This window comes from Lethenteron reissneri, chromosome 34, assembly GCF_015708825.2.
Source record: "Lethenteron reissneri isolate LAM-NWPU_2019-01 chromosome 34, ASM1570882v1, whole genome shotgun sequence".
Taxonomy (NCBI): Eukaryota; Metazoa; Chordata; class Hyperoartia; order Petromyzontiformes; family Petromyzontidae; genus Lethenteron; species Lethenteron reissneri.
The window spans coordinates 7,547,063-7,559,026 of NC_083812.1; positions in this window are offsets into that span (position 1 = coordinate 7,547,063).

Genomic DNA, 11,964 nt, shown 5'->3' on the forward strand with positions numbered 1-11,964 from the left:
CTCCTCTGAACCCCCCCCCCCCACCCCGTAAGCCATCGGCCACGATGAGCGTTGGACCAATCGCAGGGAGGCGATGATTTCGTAACAAAAGAGGCAGGGTGACCCCTGTGTGCCTACCTGGTCACCCAGTGCCCTGGTGATCCCGCGGTGAATTCAATCGCGTGTGAAGTTTACGCTGAACCGAGCCATGGGTCGCACGCGCCGTCTTTGCCAATGATCATTGTGGGCTTCTGAAATTGTTGGCGTGGAAATGCACATCCGATTAGCACGGTTGGCTACGTACGGTGCGACAGAAGTTCAGCATATATACATAATTAAATATTAACATGAAAGCAAAAATAAATATAAAAAATTTCACAATATTCCCATTGAACATTATTTTAGTACGCTATATATACGACACAGTTTTGGACAAACCTTATACTGTGCTCATTTTACAAGTCATGTGTTGGGAAATATATTTGTGTCGGCTTTTCTTTTGCTGTTTCATTGTGGATCATTTTTATTTTTACGAGTGCTCAGCTATGTTGAAATACTTCTCTGAACGCATAACTCTGTGTAACGCAGCTGAATGTATGGTATGTACTTCCCCTTAGAGTTCATACTTTATGCTGAGTAACCATACGCAGTGGACGGGGGAGAGTGGGATGGGCGCAGTGATTTCCCCCCACTGCGTTATAAACCCTCTCAACTTAAATTCGTTTTCGGGCAACGCCTGAAACAGTGACCCCTACTTACCTGGTCACCCAGTGCCCGGGTGAACTGCGGTGAATTACATCGTGTGTGAAGTTTACACTGAACTGAGCCATGGATCGCACGCACCGTCTTTGCAATGATAATTGTGTGCTTCTTAAATTGTTGGCGTGACAATGCATATCCGATTACGTTGCGACAGAAGTTCAACATACATACAAGTGTGTGTTTTTTTTATGTAACTATATGTTTGGTGATGGGTTGTTTTAAACACATGTTTGCGGACAAATAAACATTTAGGTGGTGCTCATTCATTATCGACTCTGAACAAGTAGTGGACATTCCATATTCTTATGGCGGGGGCCTGTGCATTCATAGCACGACCACTTGAATCCTCACAAGCTGCTTGCTACTCATTGTATCAACTCCAGAACAGTAAAACTCTAAACCTGAGCCAATCGATTTTCACCTGGTTGTAATAAAAGGGCATATATCTACATTGTTCAACCACAGTGCCATGGCAGAAATACCATCTAGGAAATCAAACATGTTTTTTTCTTTATAGTTTATTGGCATATGTACCCAACCACTAGTGGAGCCAGTGGGGGTGGTGTGGCACGTGCCCCCCAATGATCCGATCGAAATCCCTCATTTCGATCGGATCATTGGGGTTTATTAGTAATAAATCGGCATTTAGCGACCCTCACTGCCACTGTGTAGCATATTATTATGTGCCAGGGACTCTATGAGATGATGGACAATAGTCTGAGTCCATAATTGCCAATAAGTAACGGCAAAGCAGTTATAAGTGATTCGCAGAATTGTGCGCAGTTGCGTATACAGTACACGACTTCCCTGAAGGCATTCACCTTCAGCGAGCGCGATGCCGATCACACAACGTGGTTCGAATTCGAGCCTCGATCGATGGCTGCGCCATCGCCGCACACGCGTCGAATAAAAAGCAAGGGACAAGTCCTCACTTACTAACAACTCCTATCATTTTTCATTGCTGGAGGAGTTTTCCCCCCGACCTGAAAATCCTGGCTCCGCCATTGAACCAAACAGTAGGTAAAGTGTCAGGGTATTACTCCACACCCTGCACATGAGGGAACTCACCTACAATGAGCCAGAATTATTTAAAACAATTGTGATGGACAGTAGATAAATAAGTTATACACCAATTTCATGACACAGAAGCTAAAGCAGTCACAATCTTATTCTTTCATCCTTAATCTCAGCAACAACCTAAGTAGACAATGTTCCTGCCCATGGCAAGCCATATTTCAAATTCCGGATTCAGTGTTGTAAACTGTACTGACCCCTATCCCCGACTACACTCAACTGTCAAGTTCATCATGCGCAATGACCGAAAACCTGATTTTACAAAGCCTTAAGGTCATATGCAACTATAGGCAACATTCAGACAATGGCTCGTTTCACACCATTGCAGCATAAGCTAGGAAATCAAGGGGTCACATTTTGGGGACATGAGCGGAACCTAAGTTACCATACGGTGGAAGTGGTGGAAAATTTTGTTTATTCACTGTGCAAAGAATCTGGCCACACACCGGTGTGCTGTACGATTAATGAATTGGCATGTTTTGTCTACGTGACAAACCTTACTATTTGTCTGTGTCGGGTGGTGGCGGGTTTAACGACACATTTAGATTTACGCGATCTAACCCAAAAAAATATATTATGGATATTATCCATGAGACTAATTAGATAATCTATCGAAATTGAAAGAAATCAAAATAACTTTAACCGTTGAGATAGCTACCACCTTAGTGCTGCGTGGAAGAGAATAATCAAATAATACATTTTTTAAATACATGCCTACAAAGGGCAGCGTACTTGAATAGGGATTACCATTGGTAACGCAATTTTAACAAACACAATAGACATGAAGGACAAGTTCAAAGGGCTTGCATGATGTACATGCATAATGTACGTTGCCTCAGTAATCCCCCCCACATGGTGCAAGAGTACAGAAGCGTGGTAACTACATCTACGCCTCTATTAAGGAACGAAACAGTAAGACTTTTACACAAATCTGGCTGTCGCCTGATGAAGCTAGTTGTAATTACTGGCGAAATGTCGTATTCAGATTGTAAATGTTGTGGCTTGGCTCTCCAACACACTAGTGCTGTACTAGTGACGAATTGGCATGTTCTGTTTACGTGACAACCCTTACTAGTTGGCTGTTTTTTCGGGTGGTGGCAGGTTTTAACGACACATTTACATATTTATGCGATCTAACCCAAAAACCTCCATTATGGATGATATTGGTCGCGAAAGCGTACGTGTTAAACTGATTATGGATATTGGTCGCGAAAGCCTACATGTTGAACTGACGAACCGTTGGCTTTGCATTTACCAAATACATTTATTGATCTTTTACGTCTACAACATGTCCGAAACACCATTCATTTTATAGCTACAGTATTTGCAAACAAAAGCGATAACATGAAAGGAATATTGTATACGTATTTGCACTTTATACAATGTTCACTGAGCTCACCATCTTTGTGAGGTCGAATGCAACAGCGTTTGCCCTCTGAGGAGACTAGCCTTAAAGAAATGTATAATTTTCACCAATGGCTAAGGGCCAACAAATGAGATGAACATAATCACACACCTTGAGAAAGGTGATGCTGACATGTTAATGTTTGGAGAGGCTCTACTCAAAATTTGGATTATATATTTACATAAGACCTAGAGTCAATTTCAAATACAGTAACAATACTGGTGTATCGTAAATCTGGATTATATATTTACATAAGACCTAGAGTCAATTGCAAATACTGTAAAAATACTGGTGTATCGAATACGATGCTGATGCTGTATTACTTAATACTCTCTTAAGTGCTGTTTTAAAAGACCATGTCTAACGCAGGCAGCTGGAGCAATAGAGTTCTGGCAAAGTTTGTCACTTTCATCTTCTTGGTTCTTTCGGTAAAGTCACGTAGAATGGAAATAATAAAATAATATTAATAAAACATAATACAATTAAAACGTTTCGGCCACAACGCAAGCAGCCGTCCTCAGGTGAAGAACAGGTCTGTCGAGAAGACAGAGATGCATCCCTGCAGTCACGAAAGCTTTAAATTGAAAAATGTTGTCACTTTGATAATGGGTGGAGAAAATCAAGAAACCAATGTATCACCTGCTCTAGATTTCTGAATCAAACGCTTTGATTGTATAATCTTGTAAATCCATATGACTGTCGCATTTGTAGTGACTGTGAATGTCACTGTGTGGTGCCGGGCTGCGAGGCCACGGCGGATAATATGTTGTCATTATGGGCAGCCCAGTTACTGGGCGTAGTACCAGCCCTAGCGGGGCTTGGATGAGCGGTGGTGAGCACAGAGGCACCACCTACAGTGTGCAGTGCGGGCTCCCGGTGAGGGAGCGAGAGAGTGTCAGCCAGCCAGGGTTACGTTGGGGCATGATACGCTGGTTGACCTGCGACACGTGACCGGATGATATTGGAGGGGGGCCACCGGTGGACGGGGGCCACTGAGTGGTCACGTGGTATAGAAGAGCTCTCGGGAGCCTTTGGGAAAGGGCCAGAGAGATTGAGAAGGTGGGCGGGGCGAGAGGTGCAGCCAGCCCCAGCCTGGGCCGTAATAACGGGGGGCCCGTGTGGGGCTCGGGGTTCTTCTGGTTGGTGGTGAAAAAGATCCACGTCGGGTTCAAGAAGCCTCTAGCCACACGGTCAGGGACCCAGCTTGTGGTCCGGATCGAGATAACGGGACCATGTCTAGTACTGCTGTAGCGTGGTTAGATGGGCGTTCAACACCCGTGTGTAGATTACATTATGTTGTGTTGGTGTTAGTGCGAATAAAAGTGTTGCGCCAAAGATAACGTCTGCGACTCAGTTGGACTCACTACACATTGAACAATGATGACTGCCGAGTGAGTCCACAATGATGGAATGGAAAACTAATGGGTTTGCAAGTGACTAAAGAGACCAATCCTGATTTCACAGATTTCTTTACACTTTGGACAGACATGCTATTAAATGCCAAAGAAAGGCATATCCACGGTGTTATTTAAAATCAGCTTGTGATGAAATTGTATTTGTTATATATCTCGAAATGTTATTGTATACAGTAATAGTGTTCAATTAAATTAGAACAGAATAGCTGAATTGTTGTTTAAGATATATGTTTATAGGTGTTGAAGTAACTACTAAGCTACTGTGGTTAAAACAAATCGAATCCCACAACAGGCTGCTGACATTGACAAAGGGGTGTCCCATGTGTAGTGTTCTTAACGGAGGCAACACGTTAATTACATAGCCCCAACAGGGATAACTACATAAATGTACACACTAACTTGACCCCAACAGGGCAACAACACCTAGGCTTAATGGGGTAACTACATAACCGGGTCAGTCAGTATCATGCTGGCTGACCCATGTTGCCGAGCGAAGATCGAAGAGAGGTAGCGCCGAGGGTTGATTCCAGAGAACAGCCAAGAACGCTCTCGGGACTGCCTCTTTATGCTCCTGAGCGTGGCCTCGCTCCTCCCTCGGCCACGCCCCCTTCTGAATCTTTCTAGAAGGATCCGGAGCCAGTATCACGTGTCCCTCAAGCCCCCTTTTGGGCCCCCTTTCTATCCCGTGCCGGTCACGTGCCCTCTCGGGTTCACCCAGACGGTCACGTCCTCATGTGCCCTCTCTCTCTGCCCGTCAACAGGACTATGCCCTCTAGGGCCCGCTTCCCTGCCGTACCTACGCCGGTGCCAAAGAGAGGCGCAAGACGCACATGATTGGAAGCTTTCGTGACTGCAGGAATTACTCTTTGGTTCTTTCGGTAAAGTCACGTAGAAAGAAAATAAATTAAATAATAGAGTACGACGTTTCGATTGCAACACAAGCAACCGTCATCTGGTAGAACTAAATTTGAGAGAGACAAAACACAGACACGGAGACACACAGACATACACACGAACAGAGAGAGACAAAACAGACACACAGAGAGAGACACACACAACATAGACACAATTTAGTTCTACCTGATGACGGTTGCTTGTGTTGCAATCGAAACGTCGTACTCTATTATTTATTTATTTTTCTTTCTACGTGACTTTACCGAAAGAACCAAAAAGAACAAGACGCACAAGTTACCTCCTTGTGACCCTAGATGGTGCACACGCCATAGAAACTCTATTCAAGTCTCTCGACATGTAATAATTGCGGTTACACTGAAAATTCATTGAAGGCACAACATTATTAGCTATACAGCTGCTTTCAATGGTCTCGCAGGTCCGCATGAACAGAACTATGAGATTTAACAAAACGTGTAAATAAAACTAAAATCATAATAGATAATCGATTTTGTTAAAACTGAATTAGAAACCACAGAGTTATCAGCGTGAAGTGATTTCTTAAAATATTAATACAATACCTACCCGTCATACCTGTACAGCTTGTTGTCAATCCACTGCGTTGGTTACTATCCTTCACCATGCTGCTCAGTATGGGCTGAAGGAGAGTATTGTAGTTGCATAAACATGAGAGCATAGAAATATAATACGGCTATCTATTTTACTGCACTGCCCACGTAGCCCATCATCAACTAGGCTATCTACAATGCACTACTGGGATTGCATCACTTCATTTGTGGATGACATGGAAATATATTCGCGACGAAACAGGTTTCTGGCACGCTTAAATGTTAAAGCTGTCCCCGAGTGACCCATATTGATCAACTGGTTAAAACCGCACTGTTTCATTGAGAATATCCATATTACCATCATGATGCACCTGTCAAGGTAACTCACCAGTTACAGTTGAATACAAAGGCAAATACCCCCCATATAGCCTCAACAGACTTAGGGTGAGTGATGTTAGCGAGCACCTATGAAGGCTGACACAGCACACGAGGGGTGGGTGATCTGCACCAGGCCCGGTCACCTTTGTCTCCCTAGTGGTGATGTGTAAACATTGCACAGGTTCTTATTTGAGGCTGAGTCGACCTAGTGGAGGCCTAGGACCGGTTCAGATATAATCCTCACTGGTGTCGGCCGTGAGCGGGAATCGAACTGGGTTCGTCCAGGTTCGTAGTGCGGCATGCTAACCGCTACACCACTGCTCCCCACACGGTCCAATGCAGTGCACTTCAACACAAACGGCTACAATTCCTGCACTTATATTTTAAATTATTATTGCAATCATAATTAACATTCAAGCATTGCCACATTACACTTCCCCATTAAACAATTGCCGTGTGTGGAATTAAATATTGCACGATGCATTTTTTTGTCTGTGACCAAATGACCCGCAACATGGGTGACTACCATGCGCATCAGGTTGTCATAGAGGCCGTCCATAAATGACGTCACGCGACTTTGGACGATTTTTGACCCCTCCCCCTCTAGTCACATGGCGTCACAAAAAGTCAGACCCCCCTCCTCAAATATGACGTCACAAAGATCTGCCCCCACCCCCCCCCCAAAAAAAAACCATGCTTCAAATCGATTTAAACTATTGTCATTGTAGTGCGCATTTAATGTGGCGCTGCACTCTGATGTTGTAGGTGAAAACATTTATTAAAAAGTGTATTCAATTAAGTAGAACGTGTTGTCTATATTCATTGAAAGTTGCGCATTTTGATATGACGTCACATTTCTCAAACCACCCCACACATCGTCACAAATGTCTGACCCCCCCCACCCCAGGTGTGTGACGTCAAATACATTGGTTTACTGTGCTTTCTATACTAATTTTGATATGTAACACCTTGTGAGGATTGTCTGGGATGGGGGGGGGGGCAACCAGAATAACAAGAAGATAATTTACTACGTGATTCTCATGGTAAATTGAACACCCATGGTAGACTGGACTTACACATTTTTTTATTTTACCGGGTGAGGGCCACTGAGCTACAACTCTTTTACAGAAGTGACCTGGCCACAAATGGTAGCTCAACAAAGTGACTTATCACGTGTAAAAGTATATCAGCCAAAAACTCTAAACGCAAGCATTTATTTTTTATGTGGAGGGAAAACCTGGAGGACCCAGGAGAAAAATCATACGTGACCACGGGGAGAACATGCAAACTCTAAATATACAGCAGGCGTCAGAGTTGGGATCGAATCCACAACCTCCCGTATACCAGGCGAGGCAGTTAACATCTCGCCACCGTTGGACCTTCCATAGTAAACTTGACTCCCATAGTAAATCTTCTTGGTTCTTTCGGTAAAGTCACGTAGAAGGAAAGTAATAAAATAATAAAAATAAAACATAATAAAATAAATGTTGTGGCCGAAACGTCGTGATAATTATTTTATTATATTTTATTTTTATTATTTTATTACTTCCCTACTACGTGACTTTACCGAAAGAACCAAGAAGATGAATTCCTGCAGTCACGAAAGCTTTAAATCCCATGGTAAACTAAACTGCCATGGTAAACTGGACATCCATGGTAAACCGGACTTCCATGGTAAACAGGAATCCCATGGTGAGGGGTTGGCAACCGAAATAACAATGGGCATTTTTTTCAAATTTGGTAAAAAAAATTCTATCGTTCAAGCAATGCATGTGAAGTACCGGTGAAGACGCTTGACGCCGAGGTTGAGGCACACGTATGTTAATTTTACACAGCACGTTCGTGGCATACAGCACTGGAGGGGGTATCGGCCCCCTCACCCGACTAGCTAAGGATACACGTCCTAGCTACTCCTAGCCTGCCTCTTAGTCCTCCACTAATGGGCTAGGGGAGGCTATCTGGCCCGACACTGGTAAGTCGGGCCCGGTACCCGGAGTCCCAGACCAGCTCTTACAAGAGCACCGGCTCTGGCTCTCGGGACCACGCCGCTGGCTCAGTCCTGTCCGGCCCTGATAAGGACATCGAACGAGGGGAGTCCAGGGCTCTATCTAAGACGTCTTCAGTCTTCTCTGGTTAGCTTTTAACATAACTGACTCGAGCCCTTATAACATCCCCTTTTATACCCAACCCCTCCTTGAGGGGTGGGGCCCCGGGGGATCATAACGTTCGAACCAGCCCCCCCCAGGGTGTCTGGCTCGGACGTCGTAGAGGGCATCTCCCCGTGCACATACGTAGCCCCGCCCACTGTGTTTGTTTCCCATAGGCTGCCATGCATAACGGGCCCTCTCTTTAACACCCCTACATCACCCCCCCCCCCCCCCGCATAGCTCGCAGCCGTCCCGGCTGCCAACATACAAAATGACAATAAAAATGAATTTATACCTTAACCGCGCGTGTGCCTCACTAATTTTCAACAATAACAAGAACAGCAACAAGAACACAGCAAAATGCAACAGCAAGAAGAGAAAACAACCCGACGCACCCCCCCTTTCGAATAAATACGAATTCCGCAAAAAAACAACCTATATACAATTTGCAGGGAACCCACCATACACACAACACCAGGTGAACCAAACGTATGTACATTTCAATGGGCAGGGAACACACCACCCACACAACACACAATGAACACAACCTATGTACACATCTTCCGGCCTCATAACAGTCTGCGCATTTTTGCGCGCGTCCTTGCAGCGGGCCCCTCACACGGGGTAACCCCGGGTGGCGGACCGTCAGGCGGCAATTGTCCGTCCCGGAGTGAAACCTCATCCGATGCCGCGCGACCGTCGGTATCCCCAGGAGGGGTGGTCGGGCGTGAGCCCGTCAGTCCTGATGCACCTGGAGGTGGTACGGCCGGCAAGGCATTAGGTGAGAACGACGGAGACGGACCCAGTGAGTCGGTCGACCCCCCACACGTTCGGCCACGCATGTGTGAAGTGGGTTTGTGTACCGCAACGAAGGGTTTTAACCTAGAGGGGTGCACGAACCATCGCCGCTTCCCCCATTTAATGCGCACGCACTGTGGTCGCAAAATTTCGACCACCTCCACAGGGCCCCGCCACGGCCGCACCAGCTTGGGGGAGGTAGCCAGAGGCACTTGGGGACAGTGCAACCATGCCTTGTCCCCCGGCTTCCACTGTATTACGTGCGCCCGACCCAGCCTGAGGCGCTCATTCGCCTTTTGACGGAGGTCCGAGTTCAGCATAGCAGCATCCCGCGCCTCTGTTAATTTGGCCAGATTAAATTTGACGTGGTCAGCCAATTTAGTTTTTCCTTGCGGGTCGGGGATCTGCAGCTGGGCGCGAACAGGCGGGTCGGGTTCGCGACCGTACATGAGGTAAAAGGGGGAAAATCCCGTAGCTGCATGGGGTGCCATCCGGTATGCCGCCAAGACCCCTTGAATATGCAGGTCCCAGTCAGTCTGCGAGTCTGAGACCTGCTGTGACATCATTGACGTAATGGTGCGATGCAGGCGCTCGACCATTCCGTCAGTTTGCGGGTGATACGGGGAGGTACGAATTTTCTTCGTGCCTAAGAGGTCACAGACTTGTTTGAGTAATTTACCGGAAAAATTTCTGCCCTGGTCGGTCAGCAGCCGCTCCGGAGCACCTTTGTCCAGGACGTATCCCTGAACAAAGGCCTCCACGATGGCTGCTGCCGACTGGTTGGCAAGGGGCCAGGCCATAGGCCAGCGTGTAAAATACTCGACACCTGTCAACAAATACCTATTGCCCCTGGGGGTGGCGGGAAATGGGCCCAAAATGTCCAGCGCGACAAGCTCATTTATTCTGGATACTTTGATTGATTGCAAGGGCGGGTTAGACTCCCGCGCCGGCGGTTTCCGTTGCGCACACCGAGGGCATGATCCCAATAGATCCCCAACATCCCTCGTCATACCAGGCCAAAAAAAATCAAGTTGCAGCAGTGCAAGAGTCTTTTGGGTCCCCAGGTGTAATAGGCGCTCATGCGCGGCCCACACCACCTTGCCTCGCAACTCAGAAGGGACCACCAGCCGATGTCGCTGGGATTTGCCGTCCCAATGCATCAGCAGACCTTGCACCATTTCCCATGCATCCGAATCACCTTTCACCCGCCCAGCACCCCCGACGCGACGACGCCACCCGAGGAGGGAGGTATCCTCCATTTGGAGGCGCCCCCATTCAGTGACGGGCAACCCCAACAGGGAATCTCTTCCCTGTTGTTCGATCGAATTATTAGCCAATGGTTCGTCGTCGTCGGTGGCTGCCAAGATCGGAACCGATGCGTCCCCTGAAGGCCTGCAACGTCCCGACCCCAGGAGGCATGCACATTCGGAGGTGGTTGGCATGCGCGACAGAGCGTCCGCATTGGTATGGCGAACGCCCTTACGGTAGGTGGTTTCAAAATCAAAGTCCTGGAGAACCTCCAACCATCGAGACAACTGTCCCGATGGTTGTTGAACTCGCAGGGCATACTGTAGTGCCGCATGATCTGTGCGGACGGTGAAATGCCGACCGTACAGATATGGGCGATACTGTTGGATGAAATTAACAATTGCCAACAGTTCCCTACGGGTGACACAATATCTTTGCTCCGCAGGAGACAACACCCGACTACCGTACGCGACCACCCGTTCCACGCCATCAACCACCTGGGAAAGCACACCCCCAATACCCGTGTTGCTCGCATCGGTGTCGAGCAAAAAGGGCTTAGAAAAATCTGGGTAAATCAAGGGAGGGGCTTTTACCAGGGCGTCCCGAAGGGAGCAGAAAGCAGCCTCCTCCTCTTGACCCCAGTGGAACCGAACCCCTTTAGATGTTAAAGCGTGCAGGGGTTTTGCAATTGTCGCAAAATCAGCAACAAACCGTCGATAATACGACGCGAACCCAATGAAACTCCTGACCTCTCCCACCGAGGTGGGAGTCGGCCAGGAGCTGACACACTGCGTTTTGGCGGGATCGGTAGCAATACCTGAGCGTCCCACGATGTGCCCCAAATAACGCACCGAATCGCGCAACAAATGGCATTTTTGGGGCTTGAATTTCAAATTAGCAGCCCGCATCTTTAGGAAAACCGCCCGCAACCTCTGGAGATGTTCATCAAAAGTTTTACCAAAGACGATAACGTCATCCAAATAAATGAGGCACGACTCCCATTGCAATCCAGCCAAAACCAATTCCATTAAACGCTGGAAAGTTGCCGGCGCTGAGTGTAAGCCCATCGGCAACCGGTTGAATTGAAACAGGCCGTGCGGTGTACGGAAAGCAGTTTTAGGCTTTGAATCATCGTCCAGAGGAAGCTGCCAGAATCCCGAAAGTAAATCCAGTGTGGAAAAGAATCGCGCTCCCGCCAAGGCGTCCAGCGATTCATCCATCCGAGGGAGCGGGTATGCGTCGGCAACCGAAATTTTGTTAAGACGCCGGAAATCAACGCAAAACCGCAACGAACCATC